The following is a 15,753-nucleotide window of genomic DNA, read 5'->3' on the forward strand; positions in this document are numbered from 1 at the left end:
AGATAATGTAGATTTTCTGATTCTTCTCGTTAGTTACAAGCAGCACTGCCAGTTCTTCCTCCAGTTGCTTCCTTCTTTAACCTGCAGTATTGTTTCGTACTTGATTTGTGGAGGGATTCCGTGAGATGTTCAATGTCTGCTAAGCATGTAGTTTATTAGGAAAAAAATAAAGTATTTGACAGATTTTTCTACCAGGGCTGATGAACTGAAATGCTTTCAAACTAATCTTTACAGCTGGATATATCTCTGAATATCCCTGATGTGCCGGTGGCTACTAATGGAGAAGGTCTTTCTCATGTGTCTGTCCAGCCAGTCATACAGGAGGAGGAAAAAGGAAGCACCTTACCAGCTGTAAGAATGCCTCTTTATTTTGACATCTTATTCAGCATTGCCATCTACTTTGGGAACCATCTCTCAGGAACTATTGATAATTGCGTTCTTTCTCCTTGGGGAGCCAGTTGATGAAGGAGACAGATTCCCACTGTGTCCTCACCGTGTCTCCTTCACCTTCCTTTTGTCTCTCTTATTTTATAGCAGATACAAAGCTCTGGCCTCTGACTGGTTTCCAGGCCTGTTTGTGACAGTATAGATATGGAAAACTGTAACATTTTGTCAGCTCCTACTATCTGTTTTAAAGCCAGGGTGACCTCTGGGCTGAGAATTCACCAGGATGCATTACATTGAAATTGCAGACGGATTTTTATGTAAATACCTGATATGTTTTTCTTTTTGCTTAAGGAAGCAACTGAGCATGAAAATCCAGAAGCGGACAAAGGTAGATATGCAATTCTCTTGTTTGTGTCTTCTCCATTAACATGCTACCAATTTGTGGTTACTCTTGGAGAAAATTTCAAAATTCATGTATTTTAGAAAAAAAACACTCATGAGGTGCTGGATTCTTTCATGTCTTTTTGAACAGGCTTAAACTATCTACATTCTTCTGTTCTCTATCAAGTAGATGGACCAAGCATTGCAAAGTTTTGTTTCTTCGAGTTGGAATGTGCATTTTCTGAGTCCTATTCTGTAGTTATCTGTACTGGGAGAAGAGAAACATTTACAAACCATAGAATCATAGAATGGCTTGGTTGGGAAGAATCTTAAACATTATCTAGTTCCAACCCCCAGCTTACAGCTGACTTGACGTGTTGTGAAGTGATAATAAAGTGGCCAGAGTCTAAGCTTTGTCCTCTGTATGTAAGGTCCCTAACTCAGCTCTGACCAGAAGCAAGTACTCTTTCCATAGGAGATATGTGTCCAACCCTTACAGAACTGTTGCTTTTCAGAATTGCTCTCACTTAGGAATTTAATTACATTCTCAGTCTTTGTAAGGAGCACTTGATATTGCCTGGGCTACGGTTTTGGTTGAGGGAGGTGAAATCTACTGTCTTGCTTTGGTTTATTTCGGTACGATAATTTTGGAGGATGGAAATGTTTAGTTTTGTATGACCAGTTAGTTAGGAAACAGAAGTTTAAACAGGGATATAGTTCAGTGCTATTACGGGTTATGGATATCTGCATTTAAAGACTTTCTCCCTTTCCATTCTTGGTGGCTTGGTTGGTTATGAGATGTGGTGGGATAAAGTAAGATGGAAAAGCTCATGGATTGAGATGTAGACAGAGAGATCGTTTTACAAGACAGAAAGTTTATTTTATTGCTAACTAAAGGTAGAGTTGAGTGGTGAGAAGCAGGGAAGACTAAAACACCTCGTCCCCACCACACTTCCCCATCCTGGCCTTTCCCACCTTCAGCTTGACACCTTCACTCCTAACTCCCCTTTCCCCATGCTGCTCGTGAACAGAAGAAGCAGGAGCTGCAGTCAGCCCATCATACTTTACCTCCACCACGCGTTCCTCCTCGTGGTTTTCCACTGGCCTAGTATGGGATCTTTCCCATGGGATGCAATCCTTCACAACTCTTCAGCGTAAGCCTTCTCCACCATATGTCCTCCAGACTGCGGTTCCTTCAGGGGGTGTCATTCAGGGAGTTCTGAATGTAGTGGATGAGAACTGCCATCTGTCCATGAGTATCTTAATTCAGGAATGGCAACAGCGTAAAAATGCATTCTGTGCTGTATGGATGATAACATCAAATGCTTTGGGGATGTGGGTACATGAATTTCTTGTAAGTATACTTGTGATTTTTTACCTCTGAACAACTCTGTAGGAATTAGCGATGGAAGCACTGAAGCTGCCATGACTTTACTTGCAATGGGTGATCCAATGTTGCAGTTAAAAGCAAGCACCGAAGGTATGAACTGATTTATGAGACAAAGTCTTCCTTGTGCATTCTGGGTCCACCTAAGGGGGAACAGAGCAGTAGCTGCAGAGCTTCTCTACATGAGGCTGAATAGCAGGAGGACAAGAGTCTTGGATGGGAAAAGCAAAGCACCTTACCAGGTAGTGCCAACTGCATCACTGTGTGTTTCTGAGAGCTATTTAAGGAAGGATGTGTTTTAATTGATCTCTGTTGGCTGCACAGATTGGACAAAAGGGAGGATCTAGAGTTAAATGGACATAAGTGATCTTTGCAGACCTTTAAATTGAAACATAGGCCTTCCCTTCCGACTAGCTGTAACGTTAGGTTACCAGGCTTTTAGTCTAGTTTTTGGTAGATTTTCATATAGAATTTATCATCTACTTCCACTGTTTGAATATTAACTTTCTAAATTTTGCTGTTCTGTGTTGTTTCCTGTTCTAACTAGAATGGACACACGTGTTACCTGCGCAAGATGAGATGAACGTGGCCAACAGTCTTGTGAGCCACGATGAGTCAGAGCAAAACAGAGCTCCTTATCAGTGTGTAGTTTCTTCAGCTACTTCTGCCCAGGTACCTTGCAAGGATGGAAGCAACGTTAATGTGGAGGACCGAAGCACTTGTGCAGGAACAGGTGCTGAAGAATATGTCAAGGAAAATGCAGCAGATGCCAGGTTAAATTACTACTTCAATTAATTTGTAGAGACAAATCCTCTGACGCTGCTCACTTTTGCAGGGTTCTCTATGGAATTTTGTTTTGAATTGCAAGCAGTCTTGCTTTAGTGAAAATTTCTCAGCTTAGGTAATTTTCTGTGTCATATGAAACCATCACCTATATCTTTTCTTTATAATTTTTGCGATGTTGTTCTGTGATTTGAGAGATGTGAAATTTATTCGTCACTCCAGAAGTTAATTTATGTTTGGGAGGGAAGAATGATAGAACTTTCTTGGTATGAAATTGCTGCTAATCCTTAAGATCATTTTCCCAAAGTACTTTCTGGCTAATTGGGCCAAGGCAGACTGCTTAACTGTCATTGCTACTGCGCTCTCCATATAGAACAAATATCAAGGAGCAGTGATCTTCTATCATTGTATTCGTCAATTTTACTCAGATATTCTTCAAAGTTAAAATAGATGGAATTCTTTTTCAGAAAGAATCTAGAGATCAGCATGTTCTGTTATTTGGAAGACTGTTGACTGCTTGAACGAATTATCAGCTTGTACTCTTCTGTAAAAACATAACTGAAGCTTTTACTTAAGTTCAGCAGTTCTTTTGCTATATTTTTAACCAAAATTTAGTAGCATGTGATCAGTGTTAGATCACTGATCATCTCACATTTTCATATGTTTCAGTTATTTTGATAGAGGACGTACTAGTTTGCAATAAACGTACTTGTTCCAGTTACCAAAGTAGCTGATGTTTGCTTTAGTTTTGTTTTGTTTTCTGCCAAATAATGCCTCCTCTGTCAGCTGCAGTCTGTGTTACATCTGTTCATTGTCATCTGTTTTACCTCTCTCATTTTTTTGTACAGCGTCTTTGCTGAGAATATCTTATTGCTAGATGTCAAGAAATCAAGAGCTATGCTGATGGCATTTCTCCTTCTTACCTTTAGCAACAGTTCTCTGCCTTTGGTGAACAGTATGAGACTGGGAAGAGACAGTCTCCAGAAGTCAGATCCAAACACTGGAGTACTGAAGTCTAATGAAAGTGCAGTTCAGAAGCCTCTTAATATGAATGTAGTTGTGGAACAGCTAGACAGTGTTCAAAGTAGTAAGCCTGTTTCTTATCCTGGGATTTTAAAATAGTTTCTTCTAGCAGATTCATGGCTCTTTATAACATAAAACTGAAGTGATTTTTCCAATTCCTGTCCACAGATTACGAGTCAAAGCTATACCATGAGATACTCATTTATTGTAGTTTTATACATAAACCAAAACCTCAATTTAAAATTAAATGAAATGTCAAAATCAATTACTGGTCTGGCAATGACAGAAGTACTGTACAGTGTGCTTTCCTTCTGTTGTTATTGTCATTGCTTTCCATCAGAACTGGAAGGGGAGGTGTACAGAATAGTTTTGTTTTTCATAACGCAGTTATGGAAAGTAGTGATATGTAAGGTGGCAAAGAGCACAAGATACCAAGGCAAGATGTGTATATCATAAATACAAGACATAAATTTTAACCTACATATACGCCAGCATTTTTTAATAAAGAATGTATGTATACGATATATATAGGAGTAAACTTCAGTATGTATATTTATACAGAACTACATATATATGCATTAAGTACAAAAACTCATATTTGATATACAAGAAAATGCTCAAATTGCGTAACGTAACTTATTAATCTTAAAATACAACTTCATATTTCTTAGAGTCCATGGACTTGAAATGCAGTACAGAAACGCAGGCGGTGGAACAGGTCAGGGTCGGACCAATTTCAAGGGATGTTTCAGGCCTTCAGAATTTTGGAACTAGGATGGAACTTGTCAAGCAAACGGACAACAAAGGGAGGTAGGAAGAAATCGTCAGCTAAGATTCTTCTAACATAAGAGCTGAAGTGTGTGCATGATGGAGATTGTGTGCTTATGGACACTGTGTGTTAATTGCACAGAAGTTTAATTTAGACTTCTGTTTTGAAGATTTTTATTTCTCAGATGTTACCTGAAGACTTTTGAGTGTCAATGTTGATCTGTGCTTGCTGTTTCAGTACTTACTGATCAACTTGCTACTTCACTGCCTGTCAACAAACCGTGTCTGGAAGGAAACATTAATTGATGGATCAGTTTGCAAACATTAGTGAGCTCCTAAGCTTTCTTGCTTGGTCGTGCCTTTATTAGTAAAGTCTCAAGTTAGTGGTGTTATGGAGATTTTCTACTGAAATATTTCATATAGATCTGTTTGAATGTTGTGTATGTTCTTTAGTAATTTTTAAACAGGTAAATGTGTAAGCTTCTCAGTAAACGCACAATTAGAATCATATTATACAGAGTTTAAGCCCTTACACAGGGTACCCTTAATTGGTTTCAAACTATCTGATCATACATCTTACAGAACAGAGAAAGAGATGGAAGATGTTTGTGGAAGTTCTGGGCACTTGTCACCAGAATGTGTGGAATCTCACCTTGGGCCAGAGGATGATCTGGATGAAAGTTCTCTGGACAGAGCTGTGCAAAATCCTTGCCCTGCCAAGGACAGTCAGTGTACAGTCAGCTTTGCTCAGGTAAGTCATTTAATTCAATTACAGCCTGGAAGTGCCTGGTTTCTCAAGCTCTGTAGAGGGAAATATTTGGTGCAAATGTGCTCACCTGTTTTACAGACCTGGTATTTCTGATTCTATTTATTCATTTATTTTTGCACAGGTATAGTCACATTTAACCATGACAACAAGCCTCAGTTTTTAGGATGTCAGCAATAAGTGATGCTTGTTAGCAAGATGTTGAGAATTTCTCAGTTTTGTTGGAAGAAGTACGTGTGACTCCAGTGTCATTCAGTCCGGCCTCTTCCTGTTAAATCTCTTTAAACTGAAGTCACATACTGCAGGGACAATGCATTTCCGTTGTCACCTTCATTCGCTTTGCTTAAACAAACTTGGTTTTGTTTCAGTAAACTCTCTCCTTTGCTGTACTCCTTCCCATTTCTATGCATAACTGCCTTTTACATATACCTATTGGGCCATGGATATATTTTGCATCTTTAGTTTTGCAGTGGTTGATACCATTCTAGCATAAAGAATTACCTTATTTTTTCCTGAGGGGGTTTCATTCACTCTTCCCTTGAGACCTCCAGCATTGCTTGATACCAGCATACTTGCAGTTGCTGTGGAATGGCTGAATTGCAGTGACTTGTTTTCTCAGTGCAACCTGTAGATGTGTCATTTTAGAACAGGGTGCAGAAAAGACTGTGCTCGTACTGGAGTGGCAGAAACAGTAGGAGGAGGCAGCTTGCAATGGAGGATTCCTTCTCTTAGCAAAGAACTTCTACCATAGAAGGATGGGTGTGTTGCAGCGCTGGGTGCTTCTCTTTGGCACTTGGTTGTTTTGAAATGGTTGGTGGAACTTACATTCCTAGAGCAATTTGTTATGTGAGTCATCAGTGACAGAGTTGTGCGCTGGGAAATATCAATTTATTTCAAGACATCATCCATGCAGACAGTGAGCTGCATATGAATTACATATTACTTTTGTTGGTCTGGTATCCTTCAGCCTGGAATGCCTTGAAGTAAAAGCTGAGAAAACACAATTTTAGGTTTTATGTCTCTTTGGAGTCTGACATGCTTTGTTTCTTCTTTCGTAGAGTTCTTTGTCAAGCTTACCGTGTTGTTTTATTTCAGATATTTCCAGAATGAAACAAATGCTAAGGATTGTCAGCAGCAACACATAAGCAGCAGAGAAGAGACTTCAGGTATAATGCACACTATATATTTTAAGTGAGCAAAAAAGTTGTGTATCTTACAGTGATGCAAAGATTAATTAAAAAAAAAAAGAGAATGTGTTGTTGTGATTAAATAATCTACTTAATGAACAAACAAAAGGACCGATAGCTGAGTGTCATTCCCCACTCTTGCTTCTTATTTAAGTTTCATTATTGCAAACTAGACTTGGAAACCTTTCGGATGACTCTTGAGCTTAGATATCAATAGAAGGGAAGTTCTTGCTCTTTTCTCTCAGCAGTGAACGCCTGCTCATTACCTGTGCCGTGTTCAGCATTTGTTAGAGCTCTTTGTGACACTGACTCACATACCCCTCAAAACCTGAAGGTGGTAGAGGGAGGAAGCCCGTGTATTTTTTCAGCAGCTTAGTGAGCTGTAGTGGCTCCTGAAATGTTGAAGTGAATGCCAGCAGCAGTGAATGTGAGTGGCTGGGCTGGACTGTGCAAGTGTAGAGCAAGAGGAAGAGGAGAATGGGAGGTGATAATTGAAGAACACACACTTTTCAGCTGCTAATCATTTAAAAGTAATGCAGGGTGCCAAGGTGAGAACTGCTTGTTGGTAAAACAAACTAAAACAGAGCTTGGAGGTTTGGAACTAAGACTTGGGTAGGATATGGGAAAATCAGTGTTAGAAGCCCAAAATACTTTCTTCCTGCCAAATCCACAGGCATGTGCAAAAAGCAGGGTTAATATTTATTGCCATATGTCCATCACCATGCTCTGATTTTGTGTCTCGTAGAGCATTTTAAGTAATCTTCAGTGAGAAGGTGCTGGATTTATTCTACTTGTGAATTTCAGGAGATTTTTGGACTGAACCTGTTACTGTCTGCTTAGCAAATATTTTCCCCTGCTGGAGAGTGCTAATAACTGAAGGTGTTCATGTTACTGTGCTGTAACACAGTTCCCTTTTTAGTCTTTGTTGGTCTTTTAAGAAGTACATGCGCTGTTTAATCAGTCTCTGAAGAAATCAACAGAAGGAAAGCAGAATTCCCGACAGTACAGTTTTCAATCAGCTGAGCCTTTGAAGGGTTTGGAGATGTACTTCTTGGTTCTGAAGTGAACTTGAAAGAGAGATGGTGGAATTGTAAGCAGCTGGATGACTTCACTAAGCTCTGTTGTGTGCTGTAAAGATTGGGGGTGCGGCTGTACAACTAAATTTCTCCAGCTCTTTCCATACAATGTCTGTAAGATTTTACAGACTTTAAAAGTAGATTGTGAATTCTTTAGTCTTAGCGGTGGTTTTGAACAACAAAATGACAAAAAACTGAAGAGAAAAAAAAAAGCCCTCATCTTTTAAGCCATTTTAATATTATGCTCATTTTTGGACTACGGTGTTATCAATGAAAGGGAATCACTGAAGTTTTTTAATGACTCTCAACTCTCTTACAGGTAATCCTTTCCAAATCAAAGGGGCTTCAACAAATACAAATGTTCTTACTGCTGCCCTGCTGCCTGAGCCTATTACAGCAGGAGATGAGAGAAGCCAGTGTGAAACTTGAGAGAATTCAGGGAAAGCATCGTTTCACAATGTAGCGTCCAGCCAAGAGGAGGTGATGTGCAGGTCAACCTCCAGCAGGAAAACAGAAATAGGTGAACAAGGAAAAGTGGGAGATAAACACGAAGCAGCACAGTTGGAATGCACGGAAAGCCAAACAGAATCTTCTAAAGCTCCATTACTCAGGTATTGACAGAATGTTTCTGTCAGCCTTTTCTGTTAGATGTTTTTCCATACTGAGTCATTGATATCCTCTTTCCAGTTAGTACTACAAGAGCAGCACTGCCCTCCGCTGTGACCTGTAAGAATTATAGGTCTGTCCTCAGAAATTGAAAAGGATCAAACTGTCTCCTTTGAAATTTGGAGTGTTTTAGACATTAAATAGGCAGATTGACCAAGGGATGATGCTACTGATGTACGATCTGTTTAGGCACTGACAGATGCCTCTTCTGATACAGACATCCGTGAGGCTGTAAGACAGACTTAGGGTCATTGTTTTTCCTAGCTCAGTCTAATGCTTAGATATGCACCCATCCATTTGTTATGATTTTCGGCCTCCTGCCAATAAGATTTGGTTTTGATGCAGTACTCGCCATGTTTCTACAAGTACTAATTTTGTCTTTTCCCATGGGACTTTCTAGCCTGACAGCTCAGAGGATATTGTTCTCATCTGTCCATCCAGCTATCTGAATTATGTTTTCTTGCTTTAATATACCATTCCATAGTATTTAAATGCTTTAGTTTCTTCTCTCTGTTGTACTTGTGCACACTGCTTTTGACTGTGGTGCTCCCACAGCCCTGATCCTGTTACTTGCTCTTTCATTGTATTTTTGTACCAAACAAAACAGGTTATTTGAATCTGGTATATCTGCAGCAGCTGGGAAACGATGAATTGAAATGAAGAATCCTTGCTTTGATACAGTTTGTACCTCCTCTATCCTTACTTCATTGCTGTGCCTTCTGATGTTATATTATGTTTATATTATATGATGTTATATTGTTTTTCCCCACTGATGACATGACGTGTGCTCTACTGAGTTCTTCCTGCAGGTCTGTGTCTCTGTTCCTCTCAGAAACCGTTTTGAACATCTGGTAGTTACAGGCTCTAGTTCAGAGACGAGTTACATATCCTTGTTCTCAAGGGTGGAGGTTGTTCGGTGTTCCTTTAACGCTTCATAAACTCCCACGTGCCAGAATAGTCAGTAACAATCCATTGGGATTTTTATCTTTAATTTGTAGAAAAAGCAGTTCTGAACTTGCAGAAGAAATGCAAAGGAGGAGAGGAGAGATCCCAAACCCACAGATGGGGACCACAAAGCAAAGTCTGAAGGAAACAACTCCGTCTAATAAGGATGATGGGGAATCTTGTTCCTTTCCCTCTAGAAGCACATCGTCATTTGTGGAGTATGACAGCGTAGCTGCTGAAGCTGTAGTTATGGTATGTTTGCTTCTGAATGTCTTTGCATTTCTGAGCTGTGAGAAACAATGAATTAGTCGCTTCCAGGTGAGCAGGGGGGCATGCTGTGTTCCAGTTCTGAGAGACTGATCTGCTGCAGGGAATGGTTTCTAACTGGTGCATGTCTAGGAAACTTAAAGGGAAACAGAGCAGCCTTCTCTGTGCACGTCTGTCTATGAGCATTTTGGTTTCTCGGGAAGTTGTAGCCCATTTTTCTACTTGTGCAGAAGTTGTACAAGGTTTGCATCTGCATATGCTTATACTTGCATGCAAATGCGCTCTGTTACGAGCAGCCTTTTCTTTTTCTATTAGGCTCCACATAATGAACCATCCGAGAAACCTCCTCATTGTGCTGAAGATCAAGAGAAGGAAGAGGAGCCAACCAAAAGCTCAGAGTATTTTTCAGTGACATCTTCATGGAGGTAGATGACCCAGAGTAGGGAACTGGCTTTATAAAGATGGTGGGATCTTAGCGCAACTAAATAAAAAGCCTGAAAAGCCCAATGACTTTAGCTCCTTTAAAATGTATAGAGGAAAAGCCTGGATAACATTTCATGTATACAACGATAATCTTTGGAACCGTCCCATTGGAGTGAGAGGAAGAGGTTGACGTTTCTCAGTATAAATGCCAGTTTCCTTCTGTTGCGATTCAACCCAGCAGGAAGCTCAGCACCACACAAAGTGGGATGAAGGAGAACAGAAGCCGTGGGCTGTGGATGCCCCGTCCATCCCTGGAGGAGTTCAAGGCCAGGTTGGATGGGGCCCTGGGCAGCCTGGGCTGGTATGAAAGTGGAGGTTGGTGGCCCTGCCTGCATTTAGGGGCTGTGGGGGGTAATCCACCACCACCAGTTCCTGTTGGGAAATCTGGGAGCTTTTGTTCTGCCCGGCACATGTAACTTGAAGTGTGTGCGTGTTGTCTTACTGTAAGCATTAGGAAACAGACGAGTGTATCCATTCAGATCGGTGTATCTCTCGTGGATATTTCATTTAAATATAAACTTCGGGTTACAGAAACTGCTCTGGGACTCCTGTATGCGTATATATACGTGCCACGGTTGATTATATGGGTGTGTTTAGGTACACGTATGTAAACATGTGGAATAACATGTCATACGTGTGCATGTGTTTGCATCTGCAAACAAACAAGCACAAAAGCAGCAGCTGAATAAATGCATTTACTCTGCTAATCTGTCGGTGGATTTGCGTTGGTGTGAGCACCTTTAAATCTCAAAATCCAAATAACTCTCTGTAGAACACTTTATTTTCACTTCCGTTTTTAGCTGCCGTGTATTTGGGCAGCAGTTGGCAATGAGATTCAAGACAAGGAAGGTGGCTCTGTTCCACGAGCCCCCCTGTGTGCGGTGGGAGTGCATTTACAGGCACGAAGGGCTGTGAGGTGTTCAGCAGTCGGAGACAAGAATCACGTGCAGGGAGTAACAGTGCAAACACGAGAGTGCGTGGCAGTGTGTGATGAAGGTCTGGCCGTCTGTTTGCTGTTGGCCCTTCTGGATGTCAGGACAGCCAGACAGGTTGTCCTTCATCATGTGCACTGTGCTCTAAGGATTGGCTCTTACGGCTGCTTTGGTTGGGCAGCAGTAATTCACTGCGCTCATTAGGATCTCAGCATCAGTCTGTAACTTCCACTTCTTGGTCCTGCTTTGAGTTCCTAGGAGCCCTTGCACTAAGAGCAGACTTTTATAGACCCGACTGGTGCAGAGGCAGGTTTACAGGAGGAAAGTGTGTCCATTCACTTGTGTTCTGGGCATTAATTAATGAAGGGGCCACAAAGATACAGCGCAACTGATAGGTTCAGTCCTGCATGGAGCCATTTCTGCCTGTGTTCAAAACCTGTTTTGTCCTATTTCCAGGTGAACATTTACTCCCAGCAGTGTGAGGAGAAGCCGAGTGTGCTCAGAGGAAACAGGCTGACTGAATAAGGGGGGACAGTGCCATCTGTGTGCAGTGCTGGAAGGTGGGCCAGCTGCCGCTCAGACACACAGTAACACAGAGTGCTGTGACAGAGTTGGACAGGGATGGACTTTCACAGGACAGCAGCTCTAAGTGCTCTTGTGAGGGACTGAGATCAGGGTTTTTCTCAGGTGTGTGACTGCAGTCGCTGTTCAGTCCATCACAGGGGTGATGCAGTCAGACTCCTGGGGCTGAGGGGCAAGAAGGGCTTCCTTGACAAAGTCCTGGGCAACCAAAACGCTTTGAATGCGGAGCGCCTGTGCATGTGTTTTCATTCCGTTTGCCCTTCACATTGTGGTGCCTCTCTGTGGTTCAGAGCTAAGCAAACCAAACTGCAGCACTTGCTACTTCCTAGGGTGACCCTAATCCTACCTGTTCACCTTTTGGATATTAAGTCTCCAGGTTTTGGGGTTGGTTTGTCTTTTGGATTAGGCTTTCCTATCTCCTAAATGAGAATTAGACAGGACTGATTTTTCTCACGCTGCAGTTAATACATCTTGCAATGCACGCTGCACTTATACTTTGCAAAGAAGTTACATAGGTCATTAATCTTCCAGCACAGGAGGCACAGCAGCACTTCATTTGAGTACCCGTGATTTATTTTGCAAAGTTCCATTTGTGAAAGGCAAACAAAATGCACAGCAGTAAGCTAACAAAACCTGAAAAATAGAGTTTGAACATCAGAAATTGCTGCAGTCAAAGCCATCTGAGAATCCAAGTCTCCAGGAAACAAGTAAAGCAGATCCTCTCCAGGACTGTGTCCTAAAAGGAAACAGATCAGAAAGGTGAGCTCTTCCCCCCTTGGAGCACCCACTCACGTAATGTCCATGTAATTTCTAAGGATGCTGCCCAGACGAAGACTGAGGATGCTTCAGAAGAAGACCTTCCTTGCTAAGCCAAACAGAACAAGTAAGGTACCAAAAGATTTAGAGCTAATCTAAACCTTAAAGCATATAGGACCTTACAGCATAAGCCTTAAAGCGTAGAAGCATGACCAGCAGGTGGAAGGAGGTGGTGCTGCCCCTCCACACTCCTCTCACTGAAACCCCATCTGGAGTACTGCATGCAGTTCTGGAGCCCTCAGCACAAGGAGGACTTGGAGTTGCTCAAGCAGGTCTAGAGGAGGGCCATGAAGGTGATCAGAGAGGGCTGAAAGCACCTCTACTATGTGGACAGACTGAGAGGGATGGGGCAGGTAGCAAAAGAATGAGGGGAAATGGCTTTAAACCGGAAGAAGGTGGATTTGGATTGGATATTTTGACTACTGTGAGAACCATGAGTACAATGCTTGACAGACTCAGTGTAGTATAATAAGCTTGAATTACTTACAAGGCATTAGAAGTCCTCTGAATTAAGACTGTGAAAATATCACAGACTTGAAGAGAAGCACTTTTTCCCCTAGTAGGCAGATTGTTCTCTTTATTCCCTGTACCTAAAAAGAAGTAACAGTGACTCCACAAATGATCTCTCCTAGATAAAACTTACATTTTATATCTATTCTTACTAAAGTTATACGGAAATCTTAACAATCCTTCAAATTCTACCACTTTCTCTTTAATAGAAAGACAATTTCAAGAGACAATTTTCAGATTCAGGTTAAAGCCAGAGTACCCATCATGTTTGTTAGTCTGCCTGGACTTCCCGAGATCTGTAAGGATTTTAGCATGGTAGAACAGAACATATAAATAACATAGAAAGGCTGAGAAAACACAATTAAAGGAGAAAAAAAGAATAAATGTGAACGTTTATTACCTCTGATGTTAATGCTGAGAGACTCTCTCTTCTCCTGTTGTGAAGCACAGAAAGCTCTGTTGCACAGTCTTCATCGAGGCGTCCCAGCTGCAAGAATAAGACCTGTACTGAGGAAGCAGCTTTCAAGTCATCTCACAGCCCAGTCTCACCGTGATAGTGTTCTGCTATGCAGCAGTCAGTAATTAGCCATGATTTCAGATGCTTTTTTAAACAGTTAGTGTTATGGCTACCTATTAAAAGGAGCAAACAGAAAGAGTCACCCAACTTCAGCAACTAGTCCCTCTGTGGCAACAGGTTCTGAGCTCTGAATTCAGGTACAAAACCTGTCAGCAGATGAGACTTTTTATTAGAGCAGAAGTGACGCTTCTGTCTCCTCTTCATCACTAGTTACACGGCATGCACAGCACAGCTGTTCTGCAGAGAAACAGCGCCACCCAGTGACCAACGGCAGCCATTGCCTGCAAATACACAGCAACTTCCCACTATCTGCAGCAACCATCTCCCCACGCGTGCACTTACCGAACCAGTGAACAGCATCAGAAGGACCTTGCACGAGACAAGGGTGACTTAACAGTTGTTTAACTGCAATCCGCTTCTTTGGGTCTACCTAGTGGGCAGAAACACTCCAGCTGTTACTTATAGCATTGAAAAGAACTGGAGACAATTCTTCTATTCCTAAGAGCTTCGTGGTGCCTAGAAGCACAAATAGAAACCAGCAGTATTTCATCACTTCACCAACAGGAAGGTCAAACACCTGAGCTGGGAAGAGCAGTTACAGAACCTGCGGTTACAGCAAACGTTCCACGAGCATTTTGTATTATGAGACTGCCCAGATACAGCTCAAATGCATACTGAGTATGTTCAGCTTTCTTTATGAGACATCTTTGGTTTACAGACTGGTTTTAGTTCTACAGCACAATTAAGAACATCCAAGCGCAAGCTGCTTGAAGACTGTTTAATTACTAAAATAGAAATTATTTCTATTACCTGTAACTAGTACCATGTTTTTATTGGAGAATTTTCAGCACAAGGCAACGCTCACCTTTTCTTCATGGCATGGAACAATTTAACTTGTTTAAACACTGAATAATTTCCAGGTACTCCACCAGTGTTTTGAGCTCCTGCAACAGCATTTTGTAGATCCATCCGAATAGAAGCGGCTCTTTTTCCTGTAGCAGTTGGCGAACTAGCAGGGTACTGCGAGGTGAAAGCCATTTGGGAGCAGCGTATCTTCCTCTCTGCAATAAAACAGTTTAATGAAAATAAAATAACTAAAACAAAAGAGGATTTAGAATGAACCTTGAACAACTATTTGGGTGATTCTGACATTTCTTTACTTTCCAAACGTAGGAACAGACATATGCAAAATCAGCCTTAAGAATCACAACGTCAGAGGTGGATGTTGGCGGGATGGCAGCAGAGGTTGAGTCTTCACACCAACATTCTGCTGGGGCCATATGACAGATGGCAGCAGAGGGCCAGTATGACAAGATGGCATCTGACGTGGAAGCGCGTATGAAGCAGAAATGAGTTGCTGAATTCCTGCATGCAGAAAAAACAGCACCCAACGACATTCATCAACTCTTGTGGAGCACAAAGAGTAGATGTGAGCACGGTGAGGTGGTGGATGCCGTGTTTCTGCAGTGGTGACAGATGTCACCTCTGCTGGTGCAGATTTATATAAGGGTGGTACGCAGGCCCTCGCTCATCACCAATGAGAATGCATTGCTAATGGTGGTTACCATGCTGAAAAATGGCGCTTGGTAATGGAGCATTATGCTCTACCAAGTGATCTATCTGCTGTAGTTTGCACAGGAATAAACAGGAGGCATTACTTTCTGAGCAACCTATGCAGCACGCACAACGATGCGAAATGAAAACATTTCACTAAACGACAATTGCCACGATTTTCAAGCGTGGGTGCTGAATGAAACCCCTGAGCGATTCTTAAAGGGCGGAGGAAGAAATGAAGCACGTCTGGTCAGCTCCAAGACAGAGCTGCGTTCTGGGCTTGACACAGACATCAGTGCCGACTGACCTCTCTCCTGTAACAGACAGGCTTACGAGACAAGCCACCAGCTGCAGGCTGGGCCTAACAGATGCCTCACGCCCTCAGCAAGGCACAGCAGGCGGGGCTGAGTCAGAGTCAGCACCCGAGTCGGCACCCCCCCACCCAAGTCCCGTCCTGCACAGCTCGGCTACGACGAGCAACGCGGTACCGGCACAAAGGTGAGGCAGGAGGGCCCGCTCTGCTGCGTGCCCCTCGGGGTGACTCGGGTATCCGGGCCGTGCCTGGACCGCCTCTATGGGCAGGAAGGGCTGCTGTGTGCGGGCGGCTCCCTTACCGCCCAGGCAGCCCGCCGGGAGACCCTCACGGCCCAGCCCGCGCCGCGC

At 42.4% G+C, this 15,753-nt stretch overlaps 1 long non-coding RNA gene across 1 annotated transcript; it reads right to left on the reverse strand.

Annotated features, from left to right (window-relative positions):
- Positions 1-12,257: 12,257 nt before the first annotated feature.
- LOC140263277 (uncharacterized) lies at positions 12,258-14,986 on the reverse strand. The gene is made up of 5 exons (XR_011905891.1): positions 14,402-14,986; positions 13,879-13,966; positions 13,360-13,446; positions 12,937-13,039; positions 12,258-12,369 (listed from the first exon to the last, which is right to left on the reverse strand). It is a non-coding gene; the product is annotated as an uncharacterized lncRNA (long non-coding RNA).
- Positions 14,987-15,753: the final 767 nt, after the last annotated feature.

This window comes from Excalfactoria chinensis, chromosome 1, assembly GCF_039878825.1.
Source record: "Excalfactoria chinensis isolate bCotChi1 chromosome 1, bCotChi1.hap2, whole genome shotgun sequence".
NCBI classification, from domain to species: domain Eukaryota; kingdom Metazoa; phylum Chordata; class Aves; order Galliformes; family Phasianidae; genus Excalfactoria; species Excalfactoria chinensis.